The following is a 24,576-nucleotide window of genomic DNA, read 5'->3' as shown; positions in this document are numbered from 1 at the left end:
TAGGCCACTTCACAAAACACTTCAGAAAGCTGTTAATACAATGTCTCAGGCTCTTTGCTCTCCTTCTTCACATCTTACCTGACAGACCGCACCTATGGGGTAACTTGGAGAGGACCTATCTCAGAACCTTGTCCACTCAAAACTAGGGTTCCTCAGGGATCAGTCCTGGGTCCTATCCTCTTTCCTCTCTACACCTACTCTCTTGGGTCTGTCATCCACTCTTTCCGGAGTCAGAAACACAAGTAGCAGCACTTATCCCAGCCTGTCTGACTGACATTTCTTCTTGGATGTCCACACACCATCTGAAACTCAACCTTGATAAGCTCCTTTTCCAAGCTTTTCTACCCAGGACCTTACTATAACAATTGACAACTCTGTGGTCGTTCCCACCCAGACTGCTAGAAACCTAACTGTGACAATCAATGACCAACTCTCCTTCACTGCCAACATTGCCATCTACCCGGTCGTGCAGATACATGCTGCATAACATCAGAAGGATACATCCCCTTCTAACGCAGAAGGTGGCTCAGGTTCAGGTTCTGGTTCAGGCTCTGATCATCTCACGTCTAGACTACTACAACTCCCTCCTGGCAGGTCTGCCTGCAGCTCATTCAGAACGCAGCATCTTGACTTGAACCTCCCTAAGTTGTCTCAAACTACACCTCCCTCTTCCCTGCCTACCATTTGCTTCCAGCAACCGCTTCAAGACACCACTACTTGCATACATGCCCATGAATAGATAAGCCCCAGCTTACATATAGGACATGGTCAAACCCCATACCCCAACTCACCCACTCCGCTCTGCATCAGCCAACCTGCTTGCTGCCCCCTCACAGGGACAACTAATCACTCAATGAAATCCCAACTGTTTGCTGTAATGGCTCCTAAATGGTGGAATGAGCTCCCCATTGACATCAAGACAGCCAAAAGCCTACGGATCTTCTTCCGAAGGCAAAAAACACATCTCTTTCTCTTCCAACTGCATCTGGGATAAAAAATATATTCATACTGTACATATGTATGTCACACTAGGGCTGCACGATTATGGCCAAAATTATTACTGATTATTAATGATAATTAATTACGATTATTTTGATCAATACTGAGATTGCGATTGATTATCAAGATTATTTGTTGATTTTAAGCAAAACAAATTTTATAGTCACATAGTATATTTATAACTACTTTCACATCCTTATTATGCTACAGTCTTCTGTCTTAAGTTGTATGTTGTATATACTGAGCATACAGCTGGAACACATGTAAATGAAAATTAGCTACCTGATATAGACTACTGTGTTTAAAAAAAAATGCATCTCTGAGAAAGCATTTAAAACTGTGGACAAATGTCAGAAGTGTGGACCGGCGCCGTCTCCGCTGTGTCTCTCCATGTTGCCATGTGAGGAGTTGTGTGTGAGTTATTTTTCTTCACATTACTCTTTCCTCTGTGACTGTCTACATCTAGAAACTAATCTGTGCGATGCAGGGAACAACTCTGACTGGCACATGATCAGACAGTGGTTTACGGAGCAGTAGATGGGCTTTGCAAAGAAAACGGAGCATTCTATGAAATGACACATTTAAAATTTCATTTAATTATGCAAGTTTGATCGTGGGAAGCCAAAATCGTGATTGTGATTAAAATTTGATTCATTGTGCCCTATGTCACACCCGTCCCATGTAGCTATATAGTCTCTAGTGTAGTAGTACTATGGGAAGGCGCTTGGGTTCTTTTTTTACTTTAGATGGCACTATTACAGGTACTAACTGATGCTTGTTAGCAATCTATGTTTCTCAATAACATTAAAATAATTGGCGGTGACTCAAATATCAAGTAGGTAAGTTTTGTGTTGACCTTGATTACTCTTTTAAAAATTGTAACTCATAATAAAACATCATGTACAAAATCAACAAGTATACTTTACATACAATAAACCTAGATAAGGGAATTTATTTAGTTAAAGTACAAAAAATAAAAGAAAACACATTTATAGTGTGTTAAAAATAAACAAGTGAGGCCACTGTAAATAAACAAAAGTACTCCTTTTTAATGACATAAATATATTACCTCATAATAACTTTCAGAGTATACTATAAATTCTTATCTCTGCTTAGGTTTCAATCAAATAAATGCATAAATCCTTTTGACATGTAAACTTCAACAATTATCTGTGGGCCCATCCTCAAACATTCAGCGATCAAAAGCAACCGTGTTGCAGGCCTGAGTGGAAGCTTGGGAGCATGGAGGCCTAAAACTGTGATGGCCGTTTCACTTGTTTACACAAGCAATGAACTAAAAATGCAAGTGCAGTATACTCAGTACTCACGAATCCTGGGAATATATGAAACAGGTGAATTTGGCAAAGGCAGCAGGCAAAGCACCGGAGAAACCACAGCAGGAAGATCAGTCTACGTCACACCAGCAGGATGGGAAACTGTTCTGTGTGGGCCAACCCCCTAACATAGAATATTTAGAGAACGTTATTTTATGGTTCTCTAAAGGTTAGTTTGAACCAAACAAAAAACTGCTGTTTAGGGAACGTTACCTCCGGGTTATGACGTTCCCTAAATATTAAGAGAACCAACTAGATTCACAAAAAAATTATTGGCCTGATAAAATCTAAGTAAGATAAACAGCATAGCAAAATAATTTATTTTGAGGCTTCTATAGCTAGCTAAAAACAATACTGTTGTGCTTGACTTCGGTTTTTTAAACTGTATTAGGTGAAAATGCTTAAAAGAAGAATCTATCAATAGAACAATTTTCACAACTAAGAAAATTCACTTCCTTCATTTCACTTCTAACAAGTGGCTCAGTTTACAAATTGAACCTTTAAACCCCAGCACCAGGGGGAAGACCTCTGCTCTCAGGTGACCGATTCAAGTCCTGTCTTCAGTGTTGGAGACATACACGAGTAAGTGAAATACTTTACAGTTTAATAATGTCACTCGGCGGCCATCTTGCAACGCACTTTACGCAGTTATCGGCAAGCTATTTTCCTATTTAAGTGAATGGGGAAGGGACAGGAAGGGACGTAATATGTGAAGGCTACACAGCTGCCACACTGGCTTTACAAACTAACCCCATGCATTTCTGTGGATGCTGTGTCTCCCAATTAAAAGGTCTCTGGGCTACAATGCAGAAATCATGTCACATGCAATGTTTACACTGACTAAATACATTCAAATATTGTTTTTGCAACCAGTACAAATTGTATGGTCTTTTATTTCAGATGAATCCATTCCATAAGCAAAAAAGCATTCCAGGATAGAGCGTGTGTCTGGAATCCTGTCTGTAAGTTGACAGTTATGCATGCATTTAACAAACAGTCATATTTCCTACCATGGAACTATTGACATTCAACCTGGTGCATATCATGTGACTGTTTTGGTGTGTGTATATATGTGTCTGTGTGTGTGTGTCTAACTTTCAAGTCAGCAGACATTAAGATTAAGTTAAAGAAAGCAGATGTCACTCGCATGGAACTTGTAAGACAAGCGATTGTCTAACGTAACAGCATAGGTTCATCTTTTGCAATGGCATGTGCAAGAAACTTACCATAAATGGACTGACCAATATTCAGCCAGTCGCCCAGAGCTAGATGGCTCTGTTGTAACGCAAGCTCTGCCTGCCACTTCAGCTCGGGACCCAGTTAAAGGTACAGTGGCATTGAATTTTTCCAATTAAATACAACTGCATGACAAGAACTTGAGAGAACCTTTAACTTTTTTGTTGTTAACAACAGAATTCATCACACAAAGGGAGGTGGCTTAGCTATGGACGGGGAAATGAGAGTTAAGAAGACTCACTTAAGTTGTTCACATAAGTACTGTATATAATGTATAACAACAAAACTAATACCATTTATTTTTCCATAGTCATGAGGACATCCGTTACCCACATGGCACAGCACATGGATGCATTTGAGGAGAAGATGGATGAGCTGCTCATGCTCTTTAGGAGCTCCCTGTCGCCTCCCTCTGCTCCAGTCGATAACATGTTGCTGTCGCCCTGCTTGACAGTCACAGAGCTGCAGGAGCTCGACAGGAGTCTCGGTCAACAGGAGAGGAGGAACTAAATGGTAATTAAGTGGCCATAGTCCTGCTCTAAGAGTAACACTGTATAATTGCATAACTTCATTTATCATTATAATTGAACCGAGTTCTCTTACAAACTGAGATTGTACAAGCGCTCCACTTTGCTCTACATGTGTAACTTGTGTTTCTATATGTGTTACAGCAACTTTTCCTGACAAGCCTTGGAGGTTCAACTGAATGTAATGCCATCTGTCGCATGCTAGGGCGAGTGACAACCAGTGACGTTCTAAAAGTGTATAGCCTGTGGGGCAGAAAGGAAAAGAAGGCCTTCCAGGAACTGACAAACTGCAGGGTTAAAACAGGCAGGTGTTATTTGATTGTTCACATCAGTATTATGCTTAGCTTGGCTGATAAGGTTTTATCTTGACTTGTAACTCTGCTTTATTTTGACTTCTACTCTAGCGGCCGCCCAGAAAAAACTTTCCCGTGCTGGGCAAGCGTTAAAGTTAGCCTCACACAGACAGTAAATTCAAATTCTTCTATATGATGTTCATAATAATAATAATAATAATAATGTTCATAATAATCAAACTATCACTGTTTGTGATCAGAAAAACAACTGGATTGTTAGTAAGGCATATTTGTCTAGCTTTTGTCAATGTGTTCATTCTTAGTGTGACATGTTTCTTTCGTTTTAGGCCAGCTGAGAAGGCCTGAGCCTTCAAAACCATGGAGCTCTTTTTTTTGCAGGAAGCATGGCCTTTCACAAGATCTGTTGGCCATCTTCTACACTGCCGCCATCCTCCTACCTCCCCCTCACAGGCGCTTACGATCCCTGCACACACAAGAATAGCTTCTTTCCCACTGCCATCACTCCCCTGAACTGCTGATAAGTGGGGTCATCCCCACTTTTGCCATTCACCTACAGTATACATTACATACCGTATTTTCCAGACTATAAGTCACACTTTTTTTCATAGTTTGGCTGGTCCTGCGACTTATAGTCCGATGCGACTATATATATATATATATATATATATATATATATATATATATATATATATATATATAAAATTTATGTTTTTAAGTGTTAATCCATACTGAAAACATTACCGTCTACAGCCGTGAGAGGGCGCTCTAGGTTGGTGACAATATGATGCTCCTAAAAACAACTGCGAATGATTGAACAAAACAAATTGCCCCCAAAAATAAAATAATTTTCTGCAAATCCCAAACTGCAGGTAGTAAAATATGCAGCAGAAAACAGTATTCGAGCAGCAGAAAGAAAGTTTGGAGTGAGTCTCATACTGCTCATACACAGACAGTTTAAAGTAATATGAAATTGGTATCATGGTTATTGAAGTTTTTTAAAGGTTAGGGGAATGTAAAAAAGAACGTTAGGGGAACGTTGTGAGAACGTTCGATGTAACCAAAAACTAACGTTGCATGAACATTAATCCATATTTCCATTACAACCAAAACAACCAAACCTAACCTTCAGTGAAATATTCGGTTGTGGAAACCAAATTGTTAGCTGGGAAAGAAGCTTCCCCAATCTACTCGCATAAATAAGTAAATTAACTGAGAAAGCAGGTCCATACACTATTGCACGGCGAATTAGCGGTAGCTTGTCTCAACCAAGTATTTCATATGCAAAGCTAACAGTATGAAAGCTATGCTAATGGGAATTGTGCTAGCACTAACGGTTAGCAACACAGTAGGTGATTTCATACTACAACACATAGTTACAGCATATAAAGTCAGACACACATGTATATTTACCTCTTGAAGATTACAATACTCCAAAATACAGCATAATTGGTCGTCAGCCTCATTAATGGATAACACTGTCCTTCTAGAAACCTACTGAACCTCACTCACACAGTTAGCTAGCTAGTCCAACTAGCGTCTCTCTCGCCGAGAGTGATCTCTCAAAAAAACTACAACTCCGTACGTTACAACTATGCCCCACCCCTCTACCTGGGATTGTAATTACATTGGCTGATATGTCATGATGACCCTCCAATTAAAGTAAAGAAAAATGAGGATTGACACATAGGCTGCCATCAGTTAGCTGTGTGGCTGATTGCACATGCTGAACATAGACAGTTAAAGAAAGGTGCTGAATTTTACACTTCACTGAAACTAGTCAATTGCATGAACTCCAAACTTTGACCTTTTAAAAACTGTAAATACAACTCTTACATTATGAACGTTGTGTTCAACCGTTTGAACATATTTATGGTAGGCCTATTAACTTATTTCACCATGTTTAAAATTGGTACTGCATTCAAATGAATTCAATGATTGTTTTAACTATTTAACTCTCAACATCTAGCTAAATAAAATTTAGCAAAGCTACTCGTGTATATATACAGTATATAGGCCAATACATATAAACAGTATATATATTCTTAAAGCTGCACATTTGTAAGGCTCTTTATAGTTTTGCTTTATTTTTTAGAGCTAATGTATATGCACTTACTACATGTTGTCTGGAGTTTGTACCTTCAATGTTGAAAGTCGCTTTGGATAAAAATGTCAGATAAATGACTTGCAATGTACTGTATATGTAGTTGTCTACTAGAGTCTACTGCTATGCTAGCAACTCTGTGAGGATGTACTTGTACTATGATGACAATGCCATGTTCATCATCTTAGGGCAGCACTAATCTGTAGGGACTTGGCTTGGGAACCAGAGGGTCGGTGGTTTAAACCAAGTACGGAGTGTGGACTGGTAGCTGGAGAGGTGCCAGTTCACTTCCAATAGTTGCCAAGATGTATCAGGCTAAGCCAAAGTGGTGGACTGATATTGGCATACCTATAGATGTGCTGCTAGCGTGGCTTAAAAATCATATACATACATTTCCCTTTGGGAACTAATCACTTGGCAGTTCACATGCTCATTATGACATAGCCAACTTAAGTTGTTTTATGTTTTTTTATGATGTGGGAAAAGGGACTGAGAGACAAACAGAGTGAGGCAGAGATTATGCATGGTGTCTCCAGCCTGCAGGCTGGTAAAGCATATCGAAGGTTGGCTAGACTGCACCGGGCAGCTGCCGTGGCGTAAAGATGTGCCACCCTGCCAGACACAAAGATGTAAAGTAATGAGTCATTGTGTACTGGAACTTTTTCAAAAGCGTGCTTCTTCTTTGCTCCCTTGTTCTCAGCCTCGTTTACTCTCACCTTCTCCCTCTTTCTGTATCTCTGTCTTGCTGTTTCTCTTTGTACTGTGTCACATTCTGTGTTTCTACTTTAATTAGACTGGAGTTTCACTTTGATGAGTGTCTCCCATGGCTGTGCCTGTTTCCATTAAAAGATTGAGTTCAGAGGAGTACTTCACTTTCACTTATGACCACATGGTATAAAATAAAGTTTAATAAGGTCAGATTACACAAAGCAGCAGCAAAGGGCAAAATTTGTAAAGGTCACAGGCAGGGGTAGAAAGGTCTCAGCATGCAGCTCAGTAGGGAACAATGCTAAATAATATGACGGTGGGAAACAAATGAATGACAAGAAAACAAAGTCACTGAAAATGCTGAATTCATTTTAAATTATTTCCTTCCTTTATACACCCAATAATTAATTGAGTCAGAGACCATAGCCTGTCTTTGACTAAAATACTGGCAGCAAACAAGAGGCACGTATTGCTGTCCATGGGTGACATCAAAAGCGCCACTAAGGCCAACATATTCCTAGAGCAACTGGCTGCTATGTATAGCTTCCTACTGCATGTAATTAGTTGGAACATACAATGTGGGTGTAACATAGACCATAAATTAGAATAATATTTTACATTAAACTTCATTAAAACAAAACAAAACTAGATAGAATATAAAGAATACATGTTTACACTACCACAAAATCTATGAATAATTCAATACCAAAATAGCAATCAATCTAATTACAAAAGTAAGCCCCCCAATAATGCCATTAAATGCCATTTATCCATGTAAGCAAACAAAACCTCTGGTCTCCTTTACAGTGGCCATTTTGAGTGAAAATGGTTCACCATTTATAGTAACTGACTGAATTAAGGTTGATTACAGCTTCTGGTTTCAGTCAATAAGGAGACGTATAGCCTTTTAAAAACCCAACTTTGTCATTGTTTAGAGAACAAACTTTTACCAACTTAAAGGTTGATTTTGGGCTGGAAATCAGTTTAATTTAGGCTTTTTATGTGCAACAACAAGAAGTAGATTTACAAATATCAGATCTGTTCAAGTTGGAAGGGGAGAAAACAATACAATTCATAAAATATCCTTAAAACTAAATAATACAAATTACATCTAAATGACAATTGTTATTCTTAGATCCACAGTTGTACCTTTCTCTCTAAACTCCATACACATTCCCACTCAACGGTAGCTTTAGTTGGAGTTGCAGCACAAGACCAAACATCTTCCAAACTCAGACAATGCAACGTGTTATCACCAGCTACAGTGCCATCCGCTGGCTGGCTGGGCTGATGTGTGGACTCAGCGTGGCTGGATGTGGAGGAGAGATAGGGTGCTGTGATAGATCCCAGGGCTGTAGAAGAGCATTTTGTGTTGCTAAACCACAGACCCTCGGTGTTGTCTTAGTTATGCATCAGAGAACTGGATGCATCATCTTCAGTTGCCCAATTTCAGCTCTCCAATTCCCTCCATGTCTCTCACATCCTGCCAGTTCTCGTATTTAGTCAAACAAGCAAAGCTATATGTAGAGGCCAAAATAGTGGAGACTGCTGGTTGCTGTCTTACATCCTAATGACTCGTCCTGCTTTCTTTCAGGTGTACTGAAGTGAAAAGGTGGACCTAATGGACCGGAGGAATGTGGAAAATCGTTGATTGGCAGTAAGGTTCAAAAGAAAAGTTTGAAAATGAGTAACACAAAAGATTTTCTGGAGTTGTAATAAGTCAGGGATGAAATGGGGGAAAGATGAAAATGGTTGCATTGATTGGATTACTCGGCAAACCATATAAAGTGTGCGAGAGAGGAAATGGCTCAGAGATCTTAGTTTAATAGTATTCTTTCATAGAGGCCCAAGCTAATCATTGGAAAGTGTGACTGACTTTGAGTTATCGCCCACTTTTATTGTATCAAAATTGATCACATTATCTCCCATCCATCTCCGTACATTCATCTCTGGTGAAAGTGGTTGTCCAAAGTACATAATGGACAGATTACAAGAAAACCCCTGTTCTGGCAACACTCAATATTTCCCCATTAGTGTGGTGGCCTCTGGGATTAGACCTTTGCCACACATTAAAGATGTCAATACTGCTAATATTGTTTTTGGAGGTCCTCCACCTTCTTAGAGCTACAGCTTGTGTAACCAGATCTGTTTGATAAGATCTATTGAACAGCTCTAGACTGGCAGTAGGAGACCTACGGGCTGATCTTCTATTTGAAAAGGGAAGACTGTGGGCTAAAATGGCCTTGAAGTATTTTTCTGTCTATCTAGACAGATCATTTGAGACCAAAGAATGTTGATTCACAAAGCATGTCAGTATCTGATTTAGTGCACAGTGGAATGAGATTGAATTCCACCTTTGGGGAACAACTGTGTATGGATCATGTATGTAAAATGATTTACATTTACCAATGGCATCCATTTTTACAATGCACACTACTGTAGCTGTCTCCCATTTCAATATCATAGAATACATTTAAGCAGTTTTTAAGTATTTAGTATGGATTTACTTTGTATTTACTGTGGTAGATACAGATTGTCAAAGAAATTACTAAAAGATTACAATTATGTATTACCCTATCTGACCTTGGCATGTAGTCGACATCTTGTCCATATAGGTTAACGCGTACATTTAAACAACATGTTAAAATGAGGGTAGAGTAACTCACAGTATGTTCATTTCTATATCCCTTGTATCAATATTTAAGAGTGGGAGGATGAATACAAAAAAAGAGGAAATTAACTTAGTTTACTTAGTTTACTTAGTTAGTTGTAAAACACAACGAGAATACTTTAGCTACAACAGCTGGGGTGGGAGGTGGTCAAATAGACAGATGGGAGGGCAAAGGTAAAGAGTGGGTGAAGTTATACAAGGTTTAAATGGAGTTTGGAAAATCCCCAATGTGTTCATCTTGGGTTCTCATTGGTATAATAATAATAATAATCGTACTAATTTACACAGGCTTGAAATAAACACATGCTCAGGGCCTGTTCATGCACAAATGGGGAGATGTCAGAGTGATACACATGCGTTACTGTATTAACACCATTTGTTTTTGTGTTTTATTCCATGTCACTATGTGAATGTAGGTTCATGTCTCCGCCATAATACAGTAAATGCAGAAAGAAAGGTATACCAATGAAATGTGGTCACAAAAAATAAAAAATAAAACAATGATGCATTTTTACCACAAGAGAGCACCATTGTGCTTCTTCAGAATATGAGAGCACAAATCCAGCAATTGTGTACCCATGTTGTATTTGTATTGTGGACAATATGACATTCAACTTAAAAATACAATAAGCATAACATTATCTAAAATGGATTCAACACATACTGTGTATACAAATGAACGTGTGAAATAAGGTGTGAATGAATCTTAAATCGCTTATCAGACAAGATTTGAGATATCAAACCAAGCTTTCAGTTGTGGTTACCCTTCAAAGTTACAAGTTGAGGACAGTGTTGTTTTTGTGAGGATTTTTCAACATTATGGCCCACTTAATGACCATTTCCTCACATGGCTGGCTCATGAATAACTTCGGACTGATGCAGCTTTCAGCTCTGTCCTGTATATAATTTCAAGTGGTAAATGAAAACGTATATTCCTGCTTGTGTGATAGCGTCCTCATGGTGCAGCAGTGCTGAGGTCATATCCATTGGGATGTCCTGGCGGTGTGTGGACAGGATGAGCAATAGAGCCCTACATTTTGAGTTAGATAAATACCTCCATCCGCCCTGCTGGAGCATTCACCGGGGACAACACAAAGACCAAAATGAGCAATACATAAGCATCAATAAATAATTAAGCAGCCACACACAGTGAGAGGGTGAGGGGAGGGTGGGGTCCTGGACTGTGCACAAGGTTGGCTCTGAGGTGATACTAAACACTGCTAATGTCTCTAAAGCTCGGCACAGAGGACAAAGTGGAGCAGGATTCATTTTCTTTTCACTAAATGACACCGCTGTAATGCAGTGCATTGTCTTTCCCTTTGTCTCAGTTTTATTTGTTGCCTTCTGTCCCCCAATTGCTCTTTCCTTCACTTGTCTCTGTGTCTCCTGTTTCGGTTTGCGGCCAGTGTTCATAGATTTCTCTGACGACTAGACGTATTGGGTCAAACCTATCTTATGAACAAGTACAGCATATGACCCAACCTGGCTCAGCCTGCGCCTAATCATTTATTTATGAGAGCCACTAGCCATGCAATGCTGAACAAAACAACAGTGATGTCACTGCTTTCATTTCTTTCAGAGTGTTGACTGAATGATTCGTTGGTCACAAGCAATAGCAGCTTGGAAAGTTGAAACTGTAATTGAAACCTTAAAGTTCTAAAGCCTGTCTCAAGAATGCAATAACAAATGAATCTAGCTGCGCTTTGGGGCTCTACACACAATCAATATAATAACTAACTATAAGGTTTATTTGTTAAGTCCTCCATTTCAACACACATGTGGTGGTGTTATTGTCCTCCGTGAGGATTCAGTCTGCAGGCAGTTTTATTTTGGAAGGAAAAGGGGCTTTGGTGTTATGTTCCTGTAGGGGCTTGGGGACAAGTGGAGGTCTAGGATGTCTTCCAATGCCACTTTGTCCTTGTGGAGTTCCGATCCCTAGCTCACTTTTTTCTCTCTCCTCTATCTTTTGTACGTCTTAGTCTCCCACCAACAGGAACAGCAACTACATCTCTTGGCTGTATGGAAGATGAGTTTGTGCTGGTTCCACTGTGTAATCTATGAATAGCCCACTAGGGGGAGAGGCAGTGCTGACAGAAGAGATATGAAAGAAAGGAGAGGATGAAAAAGGGAAATGTAAGCACCTGAAAGAGAGGGGGAGACAGCTTAACTGAGGACAAGTCTGAGATGGAGACCTAATATAACAGGTAAGGAGTGAAGAAGATAAAGATTGTAGATTGTAGCCGAATTGTAGTGGAAAATGTAGAAAGACAAGACAGTCTCAACAAGAGACAGAGTAAGAAAATGTGTTTCTGTTTGTGGGTTGGTGTGTGCGGATGTGAAAGAGTAACCTGTGTTCCCTCCCAGCCGTCTTTGGCATCTTGCTCAGCAGTGTATTTCCATTCGTGGGGCATGGAGAGAGCAGTGACCTAAGGGAGACCCTGTAATTATCCTCTGTGTCTGTGACAGGCCCGGATAATCAGTCTCACTGGGAATACTGGTAGAGATCTGTGGACGAGTGATTCTGAAAGACCTAATCCTCAATGAAGCGCACTCATAGCTCTCACACTGGTAACTGACTGCTCTCACAAGATGCCTTTTATTGACACACTCACAGGTTACACTGTGCGTAATCCATACTATTCCTTTCTGTTTATATTGTATTTCTTATGTCTAATTTCCCATTAACAGATGTTTGAATATATTTTGTAGTTTAAAAATTCTTTTAGTATCAAAATCTTCAAATCATAAGAATTTATTTAAATGTAATGGTGTTTAAAACTTCTGTTATTTATCAAAACTTTCCCAAACTAACTTTTCTTTCCAGCTGTGGCATACAGCTGTGTTTGAGGCTGCAGTCCTCTAAGACAATTAGCTTTTTAGGGAACAAAAGTGATATCAATGTTCAGATAACGCAAATTACTTGTCATGACATGCCCCATTCTAACAACATACTTCTACATCAATATATTTCCATGACTTTATAGGAGAACGTCTGCATGGTCTACAAAATAGGCAGTTTGATGGGCAGCCAATGTCATGAGCAAATAATAAGCTGCAAGCCACATCAGTGAGTGTATGGGGCTCAGGTAGGAGGCAAGTAAAGGTTAACATGCACACTTACGCTTTGAAGTACGAAAACACACACAATGGTTCAACATCTCATAAATGTTTCAAAGAGGCTTCAGAAAGAAGTCGGGGATTTGACACCATGAGCCATAAAAACAAACGGGCAGAAAACACAAGGCATGGAAACATGTCTGTGTCCATTAAGGTATTCATACACACATTTGTCTACGTATATGTATGCTTCTCCCATATTCCACTCTCATTGTGCAACAGGAGATGAAATCCTTCCATTTCAAGCTCTAAAGGGTTCTCGGTCAAAGTTCATAGAGAAACAACGGCGTGGATGTACACACCCGTTGGCATTTCTGAGGTCTGGGATACTTGTGCACGTGTGCCATGCAATATGAGGGGAGCAGCATTCCCACAGGGGGGTCTGGGAATCAATTACCACTCTCCCAAGGCAGTGGATGGGCTGCAAGAGAATGACAACGTGCCAGACAGCCACACGGTCAGGCTGTCATCATTTGATTCACACATAATCAACTCCTAATTGTATCACATTGGGCTGCAGGTACATGTAATTTAGAATAGAATGTGAATTCACAGGGGTTTTGGCAGGCACTGCTTTAGTGTCCCTCTGGTAATGAAGCAGGAGCGAGTGCTTTAATGTGCTTGGCCTCTGCTAGTCCTGTGCTGCGTGGAGGCTTGGGAGACGGTCTTTTGTGCTTTGACAGTTTGATGGACAGCCGACATGACTGGCTCCGGAGTTGCCAGTCAATCCATAACTGAAAGTAGCCCCAATGCAAGTGTCTTACGATCAAGAAAAAACTTCAAAGGATTTTTTCCCCCCTCTCCTGTATATTTTGTTGTCTTCTCTCTCACTGAGTGATCAGCTCCATGATGCAACAGTATCCTCTGAACACTGTGAAGTTTGCAATGTGGAAATTTCTTTTGCAAAGTTTGTAACAAGTGAACAATGTTTCTGCTTCATTACAATGCTGCTATAGGTTATCGGGCTACTTGAATTATTGATTTAATTATGTGACACTCAGAGTGCACTTACATCACGTGAGACGCAATAAATCATCCAAGACTTATGAGTTAGCAGAGGGTATAATACGTCGTCTTTCTTTAGCATTGTCTTGACTTACTCCAGCACGGCATCCATGACATCACAGAGAAGGCAGCAGACTCCCTTGAGCATCAAAATGCAGACGGACTGAAAAAAATAATCACATGACTGCTCTATTAATCTACTGTATTATGGCCCTTGGTCGATACATATTTTGCTCTTGTTCAACAATAACCATCTATCAAGTCATCCTAGCTCCGCAAAGGACAACCTTTTAAGACATGAAGAAAAGAATGGGAACTGTGGTTAGTAGGCGGCTTTAAAACAGTTATTTCATATCAGTGAAACACACTTTAAGACATGCTTATACAGTGAATCTCCGTAAGTGTTGTAAATTGGATGCATTATAAATGTTATGCTATCATGGTATATTGTGATTTTGGGTCCCAATGTAACAAACCTGAAGGTGAATATTTAGATATTTTCATTTCTAACTCATAGTTAGAAAGAAAGCAAGAAAAAGTAGGTCCCAGAATTATTAATGCTGTGACAAACTCGTCAGGAGCAAAACCCGTTCCCGCACCCATTCTTGACTTTGGACAAAGACTGTTTAAATTCATGAAGGTGTTTCCATTAACTTAATGATCTGTTCTCATGTCAGGTGCAAGTTGCAATGCCATTAGACAAGGACAAAGACAAAATAAAACCCTGAGGCTCGTCTGTTCAGAGTGAAGAGGAATCCCAGTTTTTCTGTTTAAGATATCTAAATGACTAATCACCCATGTGGTCATATGAAATAAGGGTGACAGATTCTTAACGAGATAAGAGCAAACCTTCCAAAAACTTGTTTTCAGAACACCAGAAAACAAAGATCTCCTTAAATTGGCAATATAAATTAGTTGAGTCCTTGTTCTTCAAAAAAGTAGTGCGGTTATTGTTGTATTACATTTTGAGTTTTGTGTAACAAATTCCCCACTTACTATCTGCCATTATACATTTGATTTTCTTTGTTATTATGTACATTGTTTGACACCCTTGATGATTGAAAATGTGAATGTGGCTCAATCTCACTCGCACATCTTGCCCATATTCGTGTTAAAATATTACCAGTACCATGAGCTTGGGTAATTCACAGAGCTCTACATTGCCAACCATTTTACAGGAAATAAAATCCATAAAGTAAGTCACATTCTAACAGACGTCCTAGCATTTAGGCTATGGCTTACAGTATATAAATTAAATGCACACTTCAGTCTTTTACAGCCCCCTGTAGGTGCTCACAAAGTCCTTTTGTCAGAAATGTGGCAGCACTTTACACATTTGCAGACTGAGCAGACTATTCACATTTCTTTTGGAAACACAAAATATGCAGTATCCAATTTCTGACAATTTAATTATTTTTCGTCATTTAAACACAACACCACTTTTGCACAGAGGATTTAAATTTGTGTTAATGGAGGCATTGTGAGAGTTGATGATGAATTATTTCCTGTTTGTTTGTAAAGACATTATTTCCCTTTACCACTGACAATTTCTACAAAAAAACAACCAAACAAAACTGAACAATAATTGATTTTTGAATGATAAGGAATTGTAACATTAAATGCATCCTGCTAAAGGTTTCCACAGCTTTTGTTGCCGGCAGATTTCACATGACCACTGTGTGCTTTATAACTCACAACGGAGCCACAATGGGAAGCAGGCCATAGGCAGGCACCTTGGCTGAAAGGATTTATGACAGTGAGGGAATGAATGAATAAAGAAATGAAGAAATAAAGATTTTTTTTGTTTTAATATCAAATAAATTCCCAAAACAGGATTGACACGTATGAGCAGCCTTGGCTGCATAGCATATTTGGAAAGAAGATTAATAATAAACAGGTTTCTTTATTCATTTGTATTGTTGTTAAAAAATAAAAGCCATTAATTCCGCTGGTTTTGTCTTGCTTACATAAGTAAAAGGGGAAGGATATTTACATGTTCCACATATCTTGTCAGTTCAAACATTAGATTCTAAGTATGGCCTTTAGGTAAAAAAAAGTTTTAAAAAATGCTTAAGTAACGCAGAAATTTTACATCATTAAATGTCAATTCCTTTAATTCTAATGAAGCAAACTAACAACAACAACACATGTGAACATACAACAAGCACACATACTAAACAGCAGCCAAAGGCAACAGCAGCTACAGGTGCTCCTCATTCTTTACTGCCTGACTGAGATGGATCTCAGCAATTTCTGGTGCTAGCGTTGCATTAAGTGGATCCTAAATAATTCAAGACCTGGAATGATTTTCAAATTGCTTTTATTTTGAACAGAATACTAAACAGACAATGTACAAAAAAAAAAACGTTTCTTCTTTTCTGTGAGTGCAGAAAGATTTGCTTGTCAGAGAGAAGCATGGAAAAGCAATGCGTGGTAAATGATTTCATCTCGTCTCACGCCTGTAATATAATACACAGTACTTTCACAGAATGCAGTAGCACATCTTTTTTTCTAAACTGCGCCTTTATTACTACTGTTGTACTTTTTTTTTTCTATTTCAAAGACCAGTGCAGCAACTTTGACATTAGTCAGCATTTGTACAGTCCAAAGCTGAAGCTTCTGAGGAACAAATTTACAAAGTAAGCTGTTACACACACACACACACACACGCACGCTGGCACGCATACATGCATACACACACACACACACACTTAACAACTTTCCCTCTGCTTTCTTTCTCCTGTGTTTTTGCAAAGTAAACAAACATCATTTCGAGTGATTCCTCCCAATCCATCCCACTGCCTCTGTAGTGTGCTTGAGTCTGCCTCGCTGTGCTTGTCAGAAGTGCTCCTCTAATCGCTCAGTGCCGGCATGTGATGTTCAAGGCCCGCTCCTCCTCCCAGCCATCTCCTCTCTTTATCTGTCAATCATGAGAGCTTGAAAAAATAGAGCCCCGATGCCTTTATTTCAAGAGGTGCCTGATCAATATCATCAATTCATCCACCACCCCTGCTCGCACTCCCCACCATGCACTTTCTCTTCATCTCTCCTCCTTGTTCTCTTACTTTACTTCTCTTGCTCCCTCTCTCTCTCCCTCTCCCTTTCCCTCTTCCTCTCCCTCTCTCTCTCTCCCCCTCTCCATCTCCCTCTCTCTCTCTCTCTCTCTCTCTCTCTCTCTCTGTTGCTGCAGCTGTATCCATTTCCTCCTGGCAAAAAGGGACTTTATGAATAAATGATACTGAATTGCTGAAGGTTCAGATACTAAATAATGAATTTCACCACCAAAAACACAACAACTTCTCCAATCATAAAATAGCTCTCCCCTTCCATATTGATTGTGCTTGTGCAACCAGATGCAGGGAGCACAGTCTGCATCCGTGCACGGTAGAAGACCATACAAGGGAAAATGTTTAAAATCATAGAGAGTCTCTTGCTTTTTCAGCTATAGATATCTGGTAAGAGAGGCTAACAGCTGGGTGCCTATGGCGGGTACATTTCCTCTGAGCTCCTCTCTCCTCTTTGGCGAAGCACTAAGAGCGGAGTTGGTCTGAGGGAGGCGGAGTAGAGAAGAAAAAAATCTGAAAACTTTCCTTCACGGGACATTTAAAGTAAGTGTGGCCATCTATTCTGTGCTACAGCAGCGGGCAATGGTGTGTTGTGTGTATGTGTATGTGTGTGTGTATATTCATGAGAGAGTTGGTGTATGTGTGTGGTTATATGTGTGTGTGAGTGTGTGTGTGAGTCTGTGTGTTAGTGTGTGTGTGTGTTGGAGCTGGCTTGATGGAGAAAGAGTATTGGCTGGTGAGGCCGTGATTTTTTTTCTTCAGGTCATACAGTAGTTGGTTGAGGTGCAGCTGTAATAGTGATAGTTGCGCCGCACTGCTGAAATTATATTTTGATTAGTCATCTCATTATTTTTCCTACAATAACAATAATAATACGACGAACAACTCACAGGGGCAACAGCATGTAAATGGGAATGTTTCTCGGGGGGGTAATGGGGTTATTGTACCAGAGGTTTACAAATATTGTGTCCTATTCTTACCTTTGCATGCGCTCTGATGCCTCCTAATATAAACATACATATTACATGCTGGTGGAGAGCAATTGAGCTGTGTGTGTGTGTGTGTGTGTGTGTGTGTGTGTGTGTGTGTGTGTGTGTGTGTGTGTGTGTGTGTGCGTGTGCAGGGGCACAATGCACAGATGTGCAAACATATCACAAATTTAAAATCTAATTAAAGTGATCCGGAATTTTTTTTTTTTTTTCCTCCATATATTTTCCAACAGCCTCAATTATTTCAATCAATCATTCAAGACTAAATCATTTTGACAGGTAATTAATATTAATAAACAAAGTAAATAAAGTTATTTTTAAATATAATATAATTTACACTATAAAATGAAATAAAAATCTTTTGAATTGTTTTTGCCGATTAACATAAATATAAAATGAATTACAGTGTAGAAAAATAACAAAAACAAAATAATAAATGCAAATCAGTGTGCCTTTCTTACTTTTTTATATTTCTACATATCTCAACATTTTTACAATATCCTGGTGTTATTTGCCATTATTACATATTGATTTATTCCACTTAATGCATGTATTATTCAGTACAAATGCATTTAATGGTATACTGTGCTGTATGGAGGCACATTTTAATGCAGCAAGTCATTGTGGTGAGGGATAAATAATTGATATCTCAATGAATATGCAAATGAGAAAGAGAGAGCAAGTTGAGTCAGAGAGGTAGGAGCGTGGCATGTTGCTGGTGCTGGAGCTAAACAAAAGGCCCGTGTGATTTCCATCATCCAATTAAGAAATATTACAGCCGCCATGTTGGGACTGCAACCGTTTAGAGTTGTTTGGGGTCCTGCATTCATGTGGCTCTGTGTTGTGCTTTTGGGGAAGCCTTTGAAGTCATTTTGTTCTGTATTTCCCCGGATAGGCATTTTATTTTTACATGGTGCAATACAGTTTAACTCAATAGACAATAACTCAGGGAAAGATGGGAATTTATTTTAATGAAGTTGAGTCTATTAGTATGTAACATATGGATATTGTTCATTTAAATAGCATGTGTAGTAATCTCTGTTTTACACAAACACGTCATATCTTATTGCTTTCCCTGGTTTGCGTTAGCCTTACAGTATTACCTACAAACTCAGGGACACAAGAGCTTGTGCAGCAAGAGCATAACAACCTTTCAGCGCTCTGAAGTCTGAGAGAAAAATTAAAATTTGATGTTAATCAAGCAGACTGAGAGCTGGAGATGACAGGTGCTTTCTACTCTACTTACCCCAGTCTCTTTCCATTTGCCATCACCGCTGAGCTTCAACTCAAAGTTGCCCTTTTTAGCCCAATCAAATGGAACCTGCCAATCAGTCATTTCATGTTTTAGCAGCATTTATGGTTTTGACCAAAGTGCACGACTGCGACTGATTCTGGCCATGTGAATAATTGAAGTGATTAATGAGAAAAGCTGTAAGAGGAAAATGCAAGCTGTGGATTTTGTGAGCTACTGACAAGGAAAATGTTAAACTTGTAGTGTAGTTGGGTGTAGTGTGTGGATAATTTTAACTGTGTGTGGCCACCAAATAGCAAAATGTTCCATGTTTTTTATTTTTGTAGATGACATTATACATAAATATTGATGCATTAATGCATTTATATGACAGCCGAATGAAAGATGTTTCAAACCACTAAGTCTATCTTTTCTAACTCTATTCCTCTGATCCACTGGAACTTTTACCTTATCTTCATATTATGAGGTCAACTCCCATTGTTCACACACACATACACACACACACATCACCCCCAGGGACCCCCAAGGTTGAGTTGGCCATTATGGAGGTCCTTGACTAAGGCTCAACACAAACTTACGATCCCTAACAATGGCCTTCTACATTCCCCAGTGAATGATACATGGAAACAAAACGAGTGTGTGTGTGTGTGTGTGTGTGTGTGTGTTTGTGTGCGTGTGTGTGTGTGTGTGTGTGTGTGTGTGTGTGTCAGGGCCAACGACCTGCCCTGTAAAATGAAATAGGTCCAGCATTTTGTTCTTACAACTAATTACAATACACAATACAATATTACTTCAATAAAAGGAGAAGCAATGTCCCATATACTCCCATATGTACAAAATTCTGTAATACATCCTTGTGCATTTGTCAATGATTCCTAATAACTGAATACTGGACCAGAAAAAAGTTTTAAAAGATAGAGCTTCACTGTATTTTAGAACCATTTTAAATCTTCTTTCCCTGCTTCCTGTGCAAGATCTGAAAGAAGAAAAAAAGAATTCTCCACTCTGTCGAGCCCCTGAATTATTAGGGGCATCAATATCTTTAGCATATTGCCCAGGGCTTCCAGACAGTATCTGCTTTCATTATTAGTGTCAGCTCAATTATAGCTCACACCCATGTTTCTCAACATCTAATAGCATCAATCGACAGGGATGGTTGACGAGCCAGCACTCGCACACACGCGCACATTCACGTGCACAACCAATACTTTTTCCCTGCACGTGCATTCACACCTCCCATCCAATCCGCGCGTACTGTTGCATTCTGTCATCTTGCTAATGTACATGGCTGAGAGGAAGCACAGGGCTCATAATGGAGGCCATGTTCTTAGTGGCGATGAGCAGCTGATGCAGCCTGGCCCATTTTCATCAAATATTAATGCCATGGAAAAATACACCCGGACTGAGGCCTCGTCCACAGCCAAACTGGAGAGGCTGGGGGAAAGAGCAATGGGGAGAAAGTGCAGTGAGTGTGTTTAGAAGTACTGTCTGATGGCCATAATTAGGGCCGCTCCAATTAAAAATTCAAAAGCCCCAGTTTATTTGAGCGCATGAATCTTCCACTCACTGCAGCATTTATTTCCCTTTTACAAAGTATTTTATTTTACAACGTCAGTTGAACTGGGCTTTTTTTCCTCCTGCACTCCTTCCTCTTGTCTCATGGTTTCGATTTCTCGGTCACTGCCTCTCAAGTCAGAGCCGGTAAAAGAAAAGAAAAAAGGCGGCATTGTATACATGCTCAGCACATTTATCAGGAAACTTGTCAGGTTATGCAAAGGATTGGAAGCCATTAAAAGAAAAGGAGAGAAACTATATCACATGATGAAGACACAAACAATGAATTATAAATGGTCGTGATAAATACTGCACTCAGAGGAGTGTGTTTTATTTTCCAGATATGCTGTGTTTTAATTCTGAAAATAACAAAAACCTATGATGAAAATGACTTCATTTTCATTCAGGTTAGCATTTGACCGGCCCAAACCCAAATGATTCATGATTTTTTTTTCTTTCCTCTTTGGTTTCTTGCTCTCTTTAAGGATAAAACCGTCACTGACAGCATCCAGAACAACCTTTGGCTCGGAACAAAGCAGATCAAATGTGAGATTTCAAACCTTTGCTTTGTTTGATTATACAAACAATCGCTTCACCTTTTGTGTCAGCATCACAAGGAGAAATGAGCAATGAAGAGCCGTGTGAAAAGAGCTAGGCTTTAGGGAAACATTGACTCCCTTGCCTTTTTCTGCTTCGCTCCCCTATTTACTCCTCATGCCATCTCTTTTTGCTCTCATTCACACTCTCACTATCTTTCTCTTCTCTTATCTTTGTCATCTTTCACCCATTTTCCTCTCTTTCCTTTTATATTTCTTCCACATTTTTCTGTCTCTCAGACACACACACACACGCACACAAACACACGCACACACAATCATGACACACATTTGAGCAGGCTATTCCTCTTTTGAATAACACCTCTTTTATTAGTGCGGGTCTTTTCTCTCTTGCCTGCTTTAAACAGAGAGTGGAGATGGGATTCTAAAGAGCTGCCAGGGGCTCAGTTTGCACAGCACTTTGATGTCATTGAGATGCTGTGAGAGCAAACACACACACACACACACACACACGTACACACACACAAGACACCTCTACATAACCAGACAGCATGCACCCCCCTTTCATGCCCACACATACATATAAAAATGCAGCTGCAGCACCACACATGGATGCTCACACTTTTTCTTCCTTCTCTCTGTTTCTGTCTCCTTGTTTTCCTCTTTCTGACCCATGACAACAATTCCTCCTTCATCTGTGCTTTGGAGTGTAGGAGGTGTAGTATTTGAACTTAAATACGGTTTGAAAGAAAACCTCACAGATGACTGACAATGTGGTAAAAAAACTTTTTGGATTTTCAGGAGGAGAGTAAATTGGCATAAAGATACACACTGATTATCATCTGTTATCCTGATAGGTTAAGGAGATTCTATTTATCTTTTCATAGAGAAGTCAAGAGGGAAATGAGGAAATAATCAGAAGTAGGGTCATGTCTTCATTATGTCCAAATGAGGTTGGGAGAGATTGAACAAATAAGACACGTGTGCATTGAGCACTTCATATTCATGACCCTATTAAAGTGGTCTGGAGTCATTTTCAGAGCAAATTTGATCAGATCTACCCAAGGCATTGAGGCTGATAAGTGTTATTTGAGCTCAGACAAAATGTGGACGATTGCGGAAATTAACACGTATGGTAATGTGGTCAAAGTGACAGACACAGTGATTTCATATTAAACCCTAGCAAGTATGGATGCGCTTCTTGTTCCATGGCTCAGAGTGTCTGCCTCATTCCTGTCTAGTACCAGTGTGAAAAGCAGATGAGTGTGTGTGTGTGTGTGTGTGTGTGTGTGTGTGTGTGTGTGTCGCAGAGCATCCAACCAACCTTGACTAACAAGCATATGTTAATTATGGAGGAGATCACAGGCAGGTCACCCAGCACTCTGCCACTAAAAAAGGGAGTGAGATGCATTACTGGGGGGCATATCCTGGGCTGGGGATGGATATAACACACTGTCACCCCTCTCTCTCTCTCTCTCTCTCTCCTCCCCGCCTCCTCCTTTACCCAACATCCCCCTCAGCATTGTCCTTTTCATTTGTTGTTCCTTTAAAAACATCTTCCTGTCCCTCAAAGTGCTTAGTTCATTAATGCTGTTCACTGTCCTTCCCTAGAAATAAGTACACATCAAATGCAAGTACAGGAAGGATTGTTACACAATCCTCAGATCTCATAGACCACACTGATTGTTGATTTTCACAATGCTTTGGCTGATGATCATTTGAAAATTAGGTTATATTGTGTCTTTTTACAACGCTGGCGTTGAGCTTTGCTATCTCTCTCTGATATTTCCCAAAATGTGTTAATCTTGAAGTTATGTTTTGCTTGACTAACTTTTTTGAAGGGATGATGCCTGCTACAAGTCACGTTATGCAATTTTCCATCTGCTTCTTAGCTGGTTCACCATACCTTATAACCTGGTGTGTATAATATGTTTATTGTCAAAAGGAACGATGGACAAAACTGTTAAAATAAGACCCACATAGTAATAAGAGTTCTTCTTTAACAGTAATCTAGAGTTGTACCAAAGACAGGACTCTCCCCTTTGGGTTTGTAAATCCCACCCCACCTTTTTCAACCCCCCTATGGCTTCTTCCTGACTCCCCTGCTGCTCCTTCCTCTCTCCTCTCTCCTCTCGCTCTTTCACACACACACATAGCCCTCTACCCTATAACCCCCTGTCTCCTACCACCAGCCCCAGGCCACTTACCCCAGAGCACATTGATTCTGCTGTATACCTAATTACTGCTCATAATCTATTCATTTTACCACCGCCAAAGAGGGCAGCAGCTGTCACACAACGCACCACCAGGGGACTGCAGGAGGGACACTGGGGCTGGAAAGGGTGATGAGGGTAAGGATTAAAACTTAAAGGAAAGACTGACAGCTTGATGGCAGCAGTGATAACAATCACTCCACAGAGGGCCTCACGCTGAACATGTTTTGCTCAAATTCTTAAAAAAAAAGAAAGAAAAAAAAAGAAGAAAAAAGTCATATGTTTGTATGTGATGGAGATGTTTTTTTGTAACTCAAGGTTGCTATTAAAGTCTGTACTCCTCTCTCAGTCTGCCACTGAGCAGAATTACACTGGTGGAAGTAAAGTGTGTTGTTATGGCAGGTAGAGGCAAGAGGGCAAAAACACTTTGCGTTTTCTCTTGTTGAACGTGCTTATCACAGTGAGTGTGTTGAGAATGAATAACACAGTGGCATGGAGTCAGGCCCTGCGCTGTGCTCTCGCTGCCATTTAACCTCTGAGTTTCAGGTCTAGCCCCTGAGCGTGGGCATGTAGCCTCAGTTATATAAAACAGAGAATGTTCAAAATATTAGGACGACCATAAGGGAGTTAATGATGTACATTGTTGAGCTGTAAATCCGGTGCAGCATACTATCTATTTGTCACTGTATTGGAGATTCACATTCATGGCTGGATAACAAACAACTGTTAAAGACATGCTGCTTTGGTATAAATTTCCCACAACATTACAATGACATTATGTCAACATCAGAGACAGAGGTGAGGAGAAAACAACTTAAAAATAATGTCTTGTTTATGATTATCTTGCATCATATTTTCTTGTTTTTGATGTGTTACTGAAATAAAATGTCACCTGAGAAGGATCATTTCTGTATTTCTGTATTTTCCTGTGGAT

General features: G+C 39.7%; 1 long non-coding RNA gene across 1 annotated transcript; it reads right to left on the bottom strand.

The window, feature by feature from the left end:
- Positions 1-220: 220 nt before the first annotated feature.
- LOC117949303 lies at positions 221-2,460 on the bottom strand. The gene is made up of 2 exons (XR_004657666.1): positions 2,328-2,460; positions 221-985 (listed from the first exon to the last, which is right to left on the bottom strand). It is a non-coding gene; the product is annotated as an uncharacterized LOC117949303 (long non-coding RNA).
- Between the last annotated feature and the right edge of the window lie 22,116 nt (positions 2,461-24,576).

Source organism: Etheostoma cragini, chromosome 1, assembly GCF_013103735.1.
Source record: "Etheostoma cragini isolate CJK2018 chromosome 1, CSU_Ecrag_1.0, whole genome shotgun sequence".
Lineage (NCBI taxonomy): Eukaryota > Metazoa > Chordata > Actinopteri > Perciformes > Percidae > Etheostoma > Etheostoma cragini.
The sequence above is the reverse complement of the archived record's forward strand: the minus strand, read 5'-3'. Positions and strand labels throughout refer to the sequence as shown.